The sequence below is a fragment of the Choloepus didactylus genome, chromosome X, assembly GCF_015220235.1.
Source record: "Choloepus didactylus isolate mChoDid1 chromosome X, mChoDid1.pri, whole genome shotgun sequence".
In the NCBI taxonomy this organism is placed as follows: domain Eukaryota; kingdom Metazoa; phylum Chordata; class Mammalia; order Pilosa; family Megalonychidae; genus Choloepus; species Choloepus didactylus.
The window spans coordinates 95,707,753-95,722,871 of record NC_051334.1 but is presented as its reverse complement, the minus strand read 5'-3'; the positions used below and the strand labels follow the sequence as shown (position 1 = coordinate 95,722,871).

The following is a 15,119-nucleotide window of genomic DNA, read 5'->3' as shown; positions in this document are numbered from 1 at the left end:
AATTGAAGAAGAAGGAACACTCTCTAATTCATTCTACAAGACCATAATCACCTTTATACCAAAGCCAGATAAAGATATCCCAATAAAATGGGATTTTATACACCCAAGCCATGAACAATCACAAGAAGAAATCAGGAAAAATATCCATTCAAAATAGCAACTAAAAAATCAAAAGCTAGTTGCTATTGTAAATGGAATTTTTTCTTCATTTCCTCCTCAGATTGCTCGTTACCAAGTTGTAGAAACACCACTGATTTTTTTGTGTTGTTCTTGTACCCCACTACTTTGCTGAATTCATTTATTAGCTCTAGGAGCTTTGTTATAGTTTTTAGGACTTTCTTTATATAGGACAATGTCATCTGCAAGTAGTGAACATTTTACTTCTTCCTTTCCAATTTGTATGCTTTCTATTCCTTTTCTTTGCCTAACTGCTCTGTCTCTAGAATTTACAGCAAAATGTTGAATAACAGTGACAGTAGACATCCTTGTCTTGTTCCAGATATTTGAGGGAAAGCTTTCACTCTTTCACCATAGAGTATGATATCAGCTGACAGTTTTTCATATGTGTTCTTTATCATGTTGAGGAAGTTTCCCTCTGTTCCTATCTTTCAAAATGTTTTTATCTTAAAGGATGCCGGATTTTATCAAATGCCTTTTCTGCATCAATTGCAATGATCATGCATTTTTACACCTTCATTTGGTTAATGTGTTGTATTATATTAATTGATTTTCTTATGTTGAACCACCCTTACATACATGGGATAAATCTCAGTTGATCATGGTGTATAATTCTTTTAATGAGTGGTTGAATTTGATTTGAAAGTATCTTGTCAAGGATTTTTGCATCTATATTTGTAAGAGACATTGGTCTGTAATTTTCTTTTCTTGTAGTATCTTTCTCTGTCCTTGGTACTAGGGTGATGTTGGTCTCATAGAATGGGTTGGTTAGTGTTCCCTCTTCAATATTTTGGAAAAGTTTGAGCAGAATTGTTATTAATTCTTCTTGGAATGTTTTGTAGATACTTGCACACTGATCTTCATGGTGGCATTATTCACAATTGCCAAAAGGTGTAAGCCAGTCAACTGTCCACCAATGGAAGAATGGATAATTAAAATGTGGACTATACTTACAGTGGAATATTATTCAGCTGTAAAAATGGAATGGAGTCCTGATAACATGCGACAACATGAACTTTTAGATATCATGTTGAGTGAAGTAAGATAGACACAAAAGGACAAATATTGTATGATCTCACTGATTTGAAGCAATTAAAATAAGCAGATTCATAGAATCAGAATCTGGAATATAGTTTACCAGGGGTTGGGGTGGAGATAGGGAATGGTAAGTTAATGCTTAAAAATTACAGGGTTCCTAGTTGGAATGATAGAAATGTTTAAGTTATGGATCATGTTTATGGTGTCACAACACTGTGAATGCAATTAACAGCACTGAAATATATATCTGAATATGATTAAAAGGCTAAATGTTAGATTATATATATGATATCAGAATAAAAATTTTAAAGAATCCATGGAACTTCACTACACAAAAGGAAAACATGTTAAACCATGGATTTTAATTAATAGTACACTTATAAAAATGTGCTATCATGAATTGTAACAAATGTTCCACACTAATGCAAAGTGTTGGTGGTTGGGTCATGTATGGGAATCCTTTGTTTTGTGCATAATTATTCTGTAAATCCACAACTTCTCTAATAAAGAAAAAAAATGGAACAAAATGAATACCTAATGCCTTGTAATCTGCACCCAGATTTTCACGACTATTATTAGTTCTTAAACACTCTACATTAAGCAATATACATCCAAATGGTAGGAGGCCTGCTCTCTTTCTCATCCTAAAGCCACCTCTACCTTTTTTCTTGCTTTGTTTTCTGACTGTAAAACAATTATGTCAAAACTAGTTTAAAATTGGTCTCTATCCATGGGTCTCACACCCACCCTCCCATCCACCCTGATGTGAAAGTGAGTAACAAGTGCACAGAAGGAAGGAGGAGAGGGTGCTTCCTAGAAAGTAGTCAAAAGACAGCCAGTTGAACTGCTAAGTTACTCTATTTTTAAGGTGATGTGATGATTACCTTAAAATCACATGGCATATTTCTGAGTCCATTCCCGAGCTATTCTGTCATACTTCCTACTATCCTTTTTGTAGATCTTAGCAATTTTGGGCACCAAAGGGTCAACTGGGTTGGGGTCGCATAGCATGGAGCAGATGGATAACAGCACCTTGGAAAGGGTCAGGGCTAGCAACCACTCAGACAGAAGGATGTCCAAGCAGATGCTTCCGTTTTTGTTAATGATCGGAGAGTAAATTCTGGTGATGAAGGCGACCTTGGGAGGTTTGAAGGGGTAATCCGCAGGAAATTGGATCGATAGGAAGAAGACCCCCTCCCTGGTAGGGGCTGTCTTTCGGTCCCATTATGGTCTGCTGCCAGTGGAACATGTCCCCCACAGGACCTGCGGAGCACTGGTGGGGTGGGGGAGAGGCGGGTGGACAAGCTCCTTGTGGATGTATCTTAACGCCATCGTCTGGAACAGGCGGAGGCCAATCCTTGGCGCAGAGTATGGTACCAGGTAGAGGGCGGCGGCGGCGATCCCAGGGTGGGAGGAGTGGCGACCAGCGGAGTCGGCAGATAGGTCGGCTAGGGGCCAGCAGTGGGGTAGAGGGGGGCGTCGGGGGAGGCGGAGGGTTGCGGAGAGGGGCACCGGGGAGGTGGGAAGCGGGCGCTTGCCGGGACCTGATGGAATGGACGCCTGTGGCTCTCGGCCACCCCCGCCCCCGCCACCGCGCTGCCTGGAGACTCCGCTGCCTAGAGGCCAGCGCTGCCGGGAGACACCGCTACCCGGAGACACTGCTGCCCCTGTTCCGGGCCTCCTGCCCCTGCCGCCTGCCCCTGCGGTCCACATTGGGGCCCAGAGGACGCGCGGGGATCCTCTCTGTGAGGGCACAGTGACCGAGCTGAAGTCGCGGATAGGACGCGGCGCTGTCGAAGGCGCCTTGCCCTCAGGCAGGACCCAGGCCGAGGGTCCCTTTCAGTCGCACGCACCATTGGTTACCCCAATAAATAAGATCAGTCCAACCAATTCACCTCTACGCCTCACCCAGATCCCAGATTTCCCTTCCGTTAACATTTTACCCCGTTGGCTTTAGGCTTCATCCCAATTCTCTCTCTCTCCTCGACTCCCCCTCCCTCCCTCCCTCTCCTCTTCATCTATCTATATACCTGTTTTTGTTCTTGAAACTTTTGAGAGTAAGTAACATACATCATGGCCCTTTACTCCCAGACATTCTTCAGTATAACAAGCTTTAGTAAATTTAACATGGATAAAATGATTTTATAACTTTAAAAAATAAAATTTTATAACTTTTTCTAAATTTATTTTTTATGGAGAATTAAAGCCTTCAAAACTTCAATTCGAAGCTAAACACACTTCAGTCTTTGAAGAACTCCTGACAGGAAAAGAAAGAAAGGAGGGAGGAAGGGAAGAAGGAAGGAAGGAAGGAAGGAAGGGAGGGAGAGAGGGAGGGAGGGACGGAGGGATGGATCCAGGGAGGGAGAGAAGGAGGAAGGGAAAGAGACCAGTAGTACATCTGGTATATATAAGCAGTTTAGTTATTGTACTTTACAAAAACAATCATTTTTGTAAGTATTGGTTCCAATTACAAGCATAATTGCAGAAAAATAGGTCATTTGTGAGGATTTCCAATACAACTAATTCACATTAAACCTTCTTCACTTGCTTATATGTACGGAATAGTAAAGCTAAAAAAGTACCATCAAAATAAGTTGGTCCATTAGCCATATCAATTCTGATCAATAAATTAAGCAAAAATTTAGTAAAGAGTTCTTAAATTTTAAAAAAAATCATGTTATGTGAGATGGGCACAGTTTCACTTATGATATATTGGATATTCTTCACTTATGGAAATTTCCAGCTGCATAACCAATTATCTAAAATACATATTCAGCCAATTTAGGAAGGCAGGATAACAATCATTTACTTTGAAAAGGGAGCATGTAGATGGCTGAATGGATATTCTAATAGCTAAAATGTCTTATTCATTGAAAGGAAATTTTCCAAATCTCTTATGCTTTATGGTACCAAGGAAGGACATGGTTTCTTCTGTTTTCCTTAGTGTGATGAATAGTAAATAAAAAATCCTCATTTTAAAAAACATGATATTTTATAAGAAAATTGGAAAAGAAAACCAGGCTTGTTATTTATGTAGGAAGCATAAATGTTATAAGATTTTGAGGTGAGCTTCCAAAGTTCTCTTTTTTTTTCCCAAGGGGATGAAACTTGAAAATTCTTTTGCAAGGCCAGGTGCCATTAACACCAACCTTTTTTATTATGCTGGACATTAGGTTCATATAATCAAGCATATGTACATACTGTACAGTAAGAAAGGGTGGTCATGATCCCCACATTTGTTCAGTGACCAGATCCTGTGGAATCTTCCTCTTAAAAGCTTTAACACCTACCTGCGCTTCATCCCCAGTATGTCTGCCTTAATTCAGTATGTGATCATTTTTCAAAACAGTGAAATAATAGATTTTAAATTGCTGTCTGTACTGCCAGTCTTGTCACCCTCAAATCCATCCTCAACAATGCCCTTAGAATAATCTCCCAAAAGCATAAATCATTTCTTACCCTAGTCCCTTATTTACAAATTTTCAATAGCTCTCTGTCACCTGAAGAGTGAATTCTAAATTTCTGGGCTGCCTTGTTCAAATGTCCCCAGGGAGAATTAAACTTCACTGTCTTATGCTACAACAGAATCTTTTATGTGCCTCTAATACCACATGTATTACACTGCATTGCCATTGTCTCTTTAAATGTTTATCCCCTTAACCAGTCTGCTAGCTCCTTGAGGAGAGGATTGACCTTGATTATTTTTGCCCTCTTACTGCCTAGTATATAGTAGGTACTCAATATTTTCTTGATGAGTATGTGCATTCATTAAATGATGAATAAGATAATATATGCAAAGTGATTGATACATAGGGGTTACAATTTTCATTTGCCCACCTAACCTAAAATTTAGGTCGGAAGCAATACACAGATACTATATCACAATAAAAAAGCAATATAGTGGGCATACATTGTGATATTCTTCATTTGACAAGCCCTTACTGACATTTCAAAGCCATTTTAACTTTTTTTCTGGCATAATGTAATTCTTCTCTTGGAGTTTAACTGTAAAGGCATATTGCTTTCTTCGGCTAATGTCACTATTACACATCCATTACAGATAATGAACTGTCAAAATTTTAGGAATAAAAATGATACAAGCATTCTTTCAATGTGGTAGCCTACTGAAACACACACTTTCTCAGACAGTCTTATTTCATTGTCCAAGGCAAATGCTGTTAAGACAAAGCCAGCTCTACATTATCTCCTTCACAGTTAATGCTGATCACAGGTCATTCATAACTTTATTGTTCAGCTTAAAAATGTGTGGAATGGAATAGATTAATATATATCAACTATTTTTCATCTTCCATCAATCTGTCTAGCCCATGTTCTATTTAGTTATCTAAGAAAAAGCACAGCTCAGCAATTAATTCTTTGATTTCTTGTTACTGGTTTCTCTCCCCTCATCAGGAGTTGACACAATTATGGAGTTTGCTTTGGTCTCCATCACAAGAGTCTTTAAAATCAGTATCAGTTTAGTGAGGTTGTTATATCTAAAGCAGTGGTTCTCAAACTTGAGCTTGCCTCAGAATCACCCTGGAGGGCTTTTTAAAAACACAGATTACTTGGCCACATCCCAGAGTTTATCATTTAGTGGGGTGAGGCCCCAGAATTTAATTCTAACACATTCCAGATGATGCTAATGCTGCTCTCCTAAGGATTGCACATTGAGAAACCTTAGCCTAAACTAAAGGAATGCAATTGCCAGCATAGGTCAGATCCTTGCTTTCAGAAAGTAACTCTTAGATATTCATCCACATGGTATGTGAAGCATCATATGTTAATGATGTATCAATCACTCAATTATTCAGTGAAGTGTTCAGTCAATGCTGTTACCATGTGCTCTGTACTATTCTAGTTATCTAGTTATCATGGGATATTAAGAAAAAGATAACCAGTTCCTTTTTTAACAGATATTATATTCTTCTTGGAAAGACAATACTAATTAAATAATCAATTAATAGTACAAGATAGCATATGATCAAATATTATTGTCATCCAGAAAAACAAGAGATATAGGGGTCTGGAGAAGGGTGAGAAAATTAGTTAGGCTTGGTTCTTCATGGCTTCTTGAAGAACGGGATTTGAAATAAGCTTTAAGGATTAGACAGACAACTTGGATGGGTCTGAAGAGGGAGGGAGTAGATTCTGGACTAATCCAACAACAAGAGGAAAAGTGCTTCAATAAAAATGACAGAAGAGTAACATGACAGAAGTGTTGTTTAAGGAATATTAGTCTGGTAGGCAAGTAGTGGGAATTGCAAGATAAAACTAAGAATGTTTAAAAGTCTGAAACATAGTTGATTTGAAATTTTTGAGAACTTGATATTTTTCAGGACTGTTGCAGAGCCTGTTTTCCATCCATTTAGAAAAAAATAGATTTATTGAAGTATAATTGATATATAATCAACTGCACTTGCTTTGAGTGCCCAATATGAAAAATTTTCAGTTATGTACACAACCATGGCATTATCATGAAATTAAGATAATGAACATATCCATGTCTCCCAAAAGTTTTCTTGGGTCCCTCCTGTTCATTGTCCCACAGTTGACAACTAGGTCACTTTCTGTCACAAAAGATTAATTGACTTTTCTAGAATTTTATATAAATAGAATCATGTAATATGTGGTCTTTTGTGTCTGGCTTCTTTCATTTAGTATAATTATTTTGAATTTCATATATATTGTTGCCTGCACCAATAGTTCAACCCTCCTTATTGCTGAGTAGAATTCCATTTTATGGACATACCAGATTTTGTTTACACATTCACCTGTTGATAGACATTTTTTTTGCTTCCAGTTTGAGGTATTATGAATAAAGCTATTGTTGACATTTGTATACAAGTCTTTGTGTAGTCATATGCTTTTACTTCTTTTGAGCAAATATCCAGGGATAGAATGGCTGGATCATATGTTAAGTGTATTTTTAACTTTATAAGAAATTGTCAAACTGCTTTCCAAAGTAGTTGTACCATTTACATTCACACCAATAATATATGAGAGTTCCTGTTGCTATGTACTCTCAATGCCACTTGGTATTGTCACTATTTTTGTTTATTTTAGCCATTCTAGTAGATGTGTAGTGGTATCACATTGTGGCATTAAATTGCATTTTTCTAATGACTAATGATGCTGAATATTTTTTCACGTTTATATATCTTCTGAGGTGATGTGTCTTCAAATCATTTGCCCATTTTTATTTTCTAATTATTGAGATTTGAAAGTTCTTCATATATTCTGGATACAAGTCTGTTATTAGATATATGACTTGCAAATATTTTTCCCTCCTCTGTTGCTTGCTTTTCATTACCTTAACATTGTCTTACAAAGAACAGTAGTTTTTAATTTTGATGAAGTCCAATTTAACAGAATTTTTGTTCATAGATGATACATTGGTGCCATATTTCAGAAATCTTTTTTAATCCAAGATCACAAAGAGTTGTTACTATATATTCTTTTAGTATTTTTATATTTTTGGGTATCACATTTAGGTCTATGATCCATTTTGGTATGACATATAGACCAAAATTTCTGTGGGGTTTTTTTGTTTTATTTTGTTTTTGCAAATAGATATCAAATTGATTCCATCACTATTTGTTGAAGATTGTTCTTTCTCCACTGAATTGCTTTTGCACCTTTGTCAAAAATCAGTTGCCCATATATGTGTATATGTATTTCTGTACCTTACATTCTGTTCTACTTATCTATTTGTTTATCTTTGTGTCAATACAACACAGTCTTGATTCATAGACGTTTTAGCTCCAAAATATGTTTTGGAATAAGGTTTTGGTAGTCCTCCAACTTTAATTTTCTTTTTCAAAATTTTTTTTGGTTATTCTCAGTTTTTTCATTTCCATATGAATTTTAAAACCATCTACTAATTTCTATGTAAAATCCTGTTTAGATTTGACTGAAATTGTGGTGAAATCTATAGATCAATTTGTAGAGGTTTGTCATCTTAAAAATACTGAGTCTTCTGACCCATGAACATGGTATTTTTTTAAATTTATTAACCTTTTCTTTAAAATTGCTCAGAAATATTTTATGGTTTTCAGTACACAGGTCCTGCATATTTTTGTCATATTAATCCTTAAGTAGTTTTGATGTTATTTTAAACAGATTTATAAATTCCAATTTCTGATTATTTGATGCTAGAGTAGAGCTATAGAAATGATTTATGTGTATTGATCTTGTATCTAAAACCTTGCTAAATTCACTTATTAGTTCTAGTAGCTTTAACATGCATTTGAATAGATTTCCTACTTAGACTATCATGTCATCTGCAAATAAAGACAGTTTTACTACTTCCTTTCCAATCTGGATGCATTTTATTTCTTTTTCATGCCTGAGATTGCACTGGATAGACCCTCTAATACAATATGGAATAGAAGTGATGAGTGTGGAAATTTGTGCCATTTTCCAGAACTTAAGAGGAAAAAGAATTCAGTATTTCACCATTAAGTTGGATATTAGCTGTACTATTTTTATAGGTGTCTTTTATCAGTATTGAGAAGTTCCCTTCTATTCCTTATTTGCTGAGATTTTCTATCAGGAATACATTTTGTTAACTTTTTTCTGTGTTTATTGATATGATCATATGGTTTTTCATTTTTAGTTTGTTAACATGATGATGTACATTGATTGGTTCTCAAATGTTAATCCAACCTTGCATTCCTGGGATAAAACACATATGGTTTTTCATTTTTAGTTTGTTAACATGATGATGTACATTGATTGGTTCTCAAATGTTAATCCAACCTTGCATTCCTGGGATAAAACCCATATGGTCATGATGCATTGTTTTTGAAATAGATTCTTGGATTCACTTTGAGAATTTTGGCATCTCTGTCCATGAGGGATATTGGTCTGTTTCTTTTCTTTTTGGATAGTGTCTTTGTATGGTTTTGGTAGCAAGATAATGCTGCCCTCATACAAATTCCTGGAAGAGTTTGTGTAGAATCAATAATATTTTTTCTTTAAATGTTTGGTAGAAGTCATAAGTGTAGCCATCTGTGCCAGTTTGGATATATTATGTTCCCTCAAAAGCTGTATTCTTTAATGCAATCTTGTGGGGGCAGATGTATTAGTGTTGATTAGGTTGGAATCTTTTGATTGAGTGATTCCATGGAGATGTGACTCAATCAACCTTGGGTGAAAAAATTTGATTAAATTATTTCCATGGAGATATGGACCCCACCTATTCAGGGTGGGTCTTGATTTAATCACTGGTGTCCTATAAAAGAGCTCAGACAGAAGGAGCATGGTGCTGCAGCCAAGAAAAGTATTTTGAAGATGACCATTGAAAGCAGACTTTTGCAGCTCCAGAGTATGCCTGGGAGAAACTAAGAGATTACGCCAGACACCTAGAAAGAAACATCCTGGGAGAAAGACATTCTGAAACACAACATGGGAGCAAAGGAAGAAGATGCCAGCCAAATGCCTTCCCAGACATGGAGGTGTTCCAGACACCATTGGCCATTCTTCTGTGAAGGTACCCTATTGTTGATGACTTAGCTTGGACACTTTTTATGGCCTTAAGACTGTAACTTTGTAACCAAATAAAACCCCTTTATAAAGCCAATCCATTTCTTGTATTTTGCATAATGGCAGCATTAGCAAACCAGAACAAGAGGTAAAATCAATAAAATAGAAATCCAAACCAAGCAGAACACATAAAGAAAGTCAATGAAATCAAAATCTGGTTTTAGAGAAGATTAATAAAATTTTCACACCACTAGTTTAAATAATCAAGAAAAGCACAGTAATGGCACAAACTACCAATATTAGAAATGAGAATCACTAGAGATTCTAAAGATATTAAAGGCATAATAATGGAATGTCTTTGAACAATTTCATGCCAATAAATTTGAAAATTTGTATAAAATGGAAAACTTTCTTGGATGACACAAACTATCAAAGATCACCCAAGAAGAGAGATAACCTGAATAACACTATAGCTACTAAAGAAATTGAATTTGTAGTTAAAAAACCTTACCATAAATAAAACTTCAGGTATAGATGGTGTTCTGGTTTGCTAATGCTTCCATTATGCAAAATTCCAGAAAAGGGATGCTTTTATAAAGGGGATTTATTAAGTTACCAATTTCCAGTTCTGATGCCATAAAAAAGTGTCCCAATCTAAGGGATCAACAAGATGATATCTTCATTGAAGAATGGCCAATGGTATCTGGAACACCTCTGGCAGCTGGGAAGGCACTTAGCTGGTGCTGCTTTTCCTTTGCTCCCAGGATGCATATCAAAATGTCTTTCTCCAAAATGTCTCTGGGTCTTTTTTAGCTTCTTCAGCTCCTGGGCATCTAAGCATCAGTGTCCTTTCTTAGTTTCTCTGGAACAAATGCTGGGCTAGCATCTCCAAACATCTCTAAGCATCTCCAAGTGTCAGCATCAGTGTCAGCTCTTAGCTTCTCTCCAAAATGTCCCTCTCAGCTGTTCTGAGCTCCTTCTGTTTGTGAGCTCTTTTATAGGACTCCGATGATGAAATCAAGACCCACCCTGTTTGGGCAGGGTTCATATCTCCATGGAAATAATTTAATCAAATGGTGTTTTGGGGTACATAATGCATGAAACCAGCACTCCTCTGATTTTTAGTTCTTCTTTTCTGCTTAATTTAGGTTTTCCTTTGATCTTGTTCTTATAGATTTTTTTAGTAGTGGGAGCTAGGTAATCGATTTGAGACTGGTCTTCTTTTAAAATACAGCATTGATATAAGGCAGTCTTCCTGCCATGCAAGAGCTTAAAGTCTATCTTGGGCTAAGAGACTCACAGATACCCATATCTGAGCATTGAAAGAGAAGTGGGCTTTTTCTGGGTCTTCTGTGACCAGGTATGCATTGTACCCCAGTCTAGAATGGATGGAACAGCTGAGACTGTGGTGAAAAATTGTAAAATTTCCTGGCTAGGGGGATGGCACCCTTGCCCCATCTCAGGCATGGCAGACTGTTTTGGAGCTGGTTCCCTGAGGGGAAAAAAGAAATAATCTGTGCTGGAAGCAAGGAGGGGGTTGATATGGCCTCAATTGCAGAATTAATTTAAAAACTCAGACTAATGTGTAAGAGTTCCAAGCACAGATAAACCAAGATCAGGCACAAAAGAAATTGGGAGCAATCAGTCCAGCAGAGAGGAGGCAGGGCTAACAACAGAAGAAAAAGACTTATGGAGTTGGAGATGTTCAGAATGCTGGAAAAGAGCTGGGCTCCAAGAAAAAGGTAAACATAGAAACAGGTACCAGCTTCCATCAGCAAACCCAGGGAGCTGGGGTCTGGCTCTGAAAAGGGGATTTTTCTTCTTTTATTGTTCTCTGACACTTTACCTTTTTGCTTTTCAATAGCCCTTCGGAGCTCCTGTTTCAGTGCTGCCCCAGGCAAGGGCAGAATTAAAGTTGTCTAAGAGATAATAGCATAAAGGGAATATCTTTAAATAGTCTATATTGGGACTGACAAAATATGGGGGATTTGTCTTTTCTCTTTTCTTTTTTATTGAAATAACTATTCTAAATAACTCAATACAGAAAACTTCTGGATCCAGGCAATGGTGGAGCTAAGATAGATCTGAGAGACAAAGCAATGAACCTAGTGGGGGAGAAAATTCCTAAAGAGTATAAGTTCCCCAAGAAAAGGGTGGCATGGCCCAGCTCAATTGGCAGCCCTCCTTCAAAGAACTCAGACACCAGGGGCTGGAAAACAGAAATATGCTTGAGTTATCCACATCCCTGGCAGGGACAAGACCTGCAGAGAATTAAAGTCACTTGTGGCACTTCTTTACACTGGTGGGGAGCTGTTGGATGACATGTGCCACATACTGGACAAGATAGGAAAAGAACAAAGTCTAGAGGCTTCATAGTAGGGTCTGACAATCTTCAGGGTCTCATTCTCTGGGAAACCTCATACCCTCCTCCTGAGAACTGGGCCTCTCTGGACTGGGAAAATCTGATAGGGGTTAACCATATCTGGGGAGACACTCTCACAAAAAGGTTACATAGCAGAAGGATGAGAACCAGCAAAACAAGAAGTGAAAAATTCTGAACAACTAAACAGAAGCTATGGTAAAGTTCTAGAATAAGTTGAACTGAATGCCAAAAAATGGACAGAGAAAAAAGCCAACCAACTAGAAAACTCTAGGTAAAAGAGTGAAAACAAACTCCAGAATAAGCTAGTTAAGAAAATAAGATGCCCAGAGAGCTAAAAATCATAGCCATACTAGGAAAAATGAAAATATGGACCACCCAAAGGAACAAACTAACAGTTCAACTGAGAGACAGGGACTGAAAAAACTAATTGAAGATGTTCAAGCACATCTCATAAACCAAATCAATGAGTTGAAGGAAAATGTGGCAAAAGAGATGGAGAATATAAAGAAGATGGTGAATGACCATAAAGAAGAATTTGGAAGTGTGAAAAACAAGTGACAGAACTTATGGGAATAAAAGACACAACAGAAGAGATGAAAAACACAATGGAGACATATGATAGTAGATTTGAACAGGCAGAAGAAAAGATCAGTGAACTGGAAGACAGAACATTTGAAATCATACACACAAAAGAACAAAGGGGGAAAGAATGGAAAAATACAAGCATGGTCTTAGGGAGCTGAATGACAACATGAAGCATATGAATATACATGTTATGGGTGTCCCAGAAGGAGAAGACAAGGGAAAACAAGCAGAAAGAGTAATAGAAGAAATAATCACTGAAAATTTCCCAACTCTTATAAAAGATATAAAATTACAGATTCCAGAAGTACAGTGTAACCAAAAGAGAATAGATCCCAATAGACCTATTACAAGACATTTATTGATCAGATTGTCCATCATCAAAGACACAGAGAGAATTCTGAAAGCAGCAAGAGAAAAGTGATAGATCACATACAAGTGAAGCTTGATAAGACTATGTACAGATTTCTCCAAGAAACCATGGAAGTGAGAATGTGGTGGTATGATATATTAAGACACTGAAAGAAAACTGCCAACCAAGAAATCTATATCCAGCAAAGCTGCCCTTCAAAAATGAGGGAGAGATTAAAATATTTTCAGAAAAACATACACTGAGAGAGTTTATGAATAAGTGGCCAGCACTACAAGAAATATTAAAGGGAGTGCTACAGGAAAAGAAAAGACAGGAGAGATCTGGAGAAGAGTGTAGAATGGAAGACTATCAGGAAGGGTGAAATGAGAGAGAGGGAAAAAATAGTATATGACATAAAGAATCCAAAAGACAAAGTGGTAGAAGTATGTACTGTCCTTATAGTAATAAAATTAAATATGAATGGATTATATTCCCCAATAAAAAAAAAACATAGACTGGAAAATGGATTAGAAAACAAGACCCATCTATATGCTGTATACAAGAAACTCACTTTAGAAATAAGGACAAAAATAGGCTGAAAGTGAAAGATTAGAGAAAGATATTCCATGGAAACAGCAACCAGAAAAAAGCAAGAGTGGCTATACAAATATCAGGCAAATTAGACTTCTAAAGTAAAATAATTAAAAGATACAAAGAAGGACACTATATATTAATAAAAGAGTCAATTAATCAAGAAAACATAGCAATCATAAATATTTAGGTACCAAACCAGAGTGCCCCAAAATACATGAGGCAAACACTGACAACACTGAACAGAGAAGTAGATACCTCTACAATAATAGTTGGCGATTTTAGTAAACCACTCTCATCAATGGTTAGAACATCTAGAAATAGAGTCAATAAGGAAACAAAGATGTTGAATTGTACAATAAATGAGCTAGACTTGACAGACATTTATAGAACACTACACCCCACAAAAGAAGTATACACAGTTTTTTTCAAGTGCTCATGGAACATTCTCTATTAAAGACCACATGTTGGGTCACCAAGCAAGTCTGAAGTAATAAAAAGTATTGATATTATACAAAAAAGTTTCTTGGATCATAATAGAATGAAGTTGGAGATCAATAACAAGCAGAAGTTCACAAAATTCACAAATACATGGTGGCTAAATGACACACTCTTAGAAAACCAGTGGGTAAAGGAAGAAATTACAAGAGAAATTAATAAATACCTTGAGGTAAATGACAATGAGAACCAACATATCAAAACTTATGGGATGCAGCAGTGCTGAGAGGGAAATTTTTTGCCCTAAATGCCTATATTAAAAGAGAAGAGAAAGCAAAAATCTAGGAATTAACTGTTCACCTGGAGGAACTAGAGAAAGAACAGCAAACTAACCCCAAAGCAAAAAGTAGGAAAGAAAAAACAGAGATTAGAGCAGAACTAAATGAAATTAAGAACAGGAATATAATAGAGAGAATCAAAAAAAAAAGAAGTTGGTTCTTTGAGAAAATCAATAAAATTGATAGACCCTTACCTAGGCTAATAGAAAAAAAGAGAGTGGATGCAAATAAATACAATCAGGTATGGGAAAGGGAACATAATTACTGACTCCACAGAAATAAAGGAGATAATGAGAAGATACTATGAATAACTACATGCTAATAAACCAGATAACTTAGATGAAATGGGCAACTTCTTAGAAAAGCATGAACACAAACATTGACTTGGGAAGAAATAGATGACCCCACCAAAGCAATCACAAGTAAAGAGACTGAGTCATTCATCAAAAATCTCCCAAAAAAGAAAACTGCAGGATTCACATGTGAATTCTACCAAGTATTCAAGTAAGAATTAGTACCAATCCTGCTCAAACTCTTCAAAAACATTGAAGAGGATGGAAAACTACATAACTCATTCTATGAAGCCAACATCACCCTAATAACAGTCAGAAAAGATACTACCTAAAAAGAAAATTATAGAGCAATCTCTTTCATAAATATAAATGACAAAATCCTCAACAAAATACTCACAAATTGAATCCAGCAGCACAATAAAAGAATTATACACCATGAC

The 15,119-nt window shown here is 36.6% G+C and overlaps 1 pseudogene; it reads right to left on the bottom strand.

Annotated features, from left to right (window-relative positions):
- Positions 1 to 2,106: 2,106 nt before the first annotated feature.
- LOC119522999 lies at positions 2,107 to 2,547 on the bottom strand (annotated as a pseudogene).
- Between the last annotated feature and the right edge of the window lie 12,572 nt (positions 2,548 to 15,119).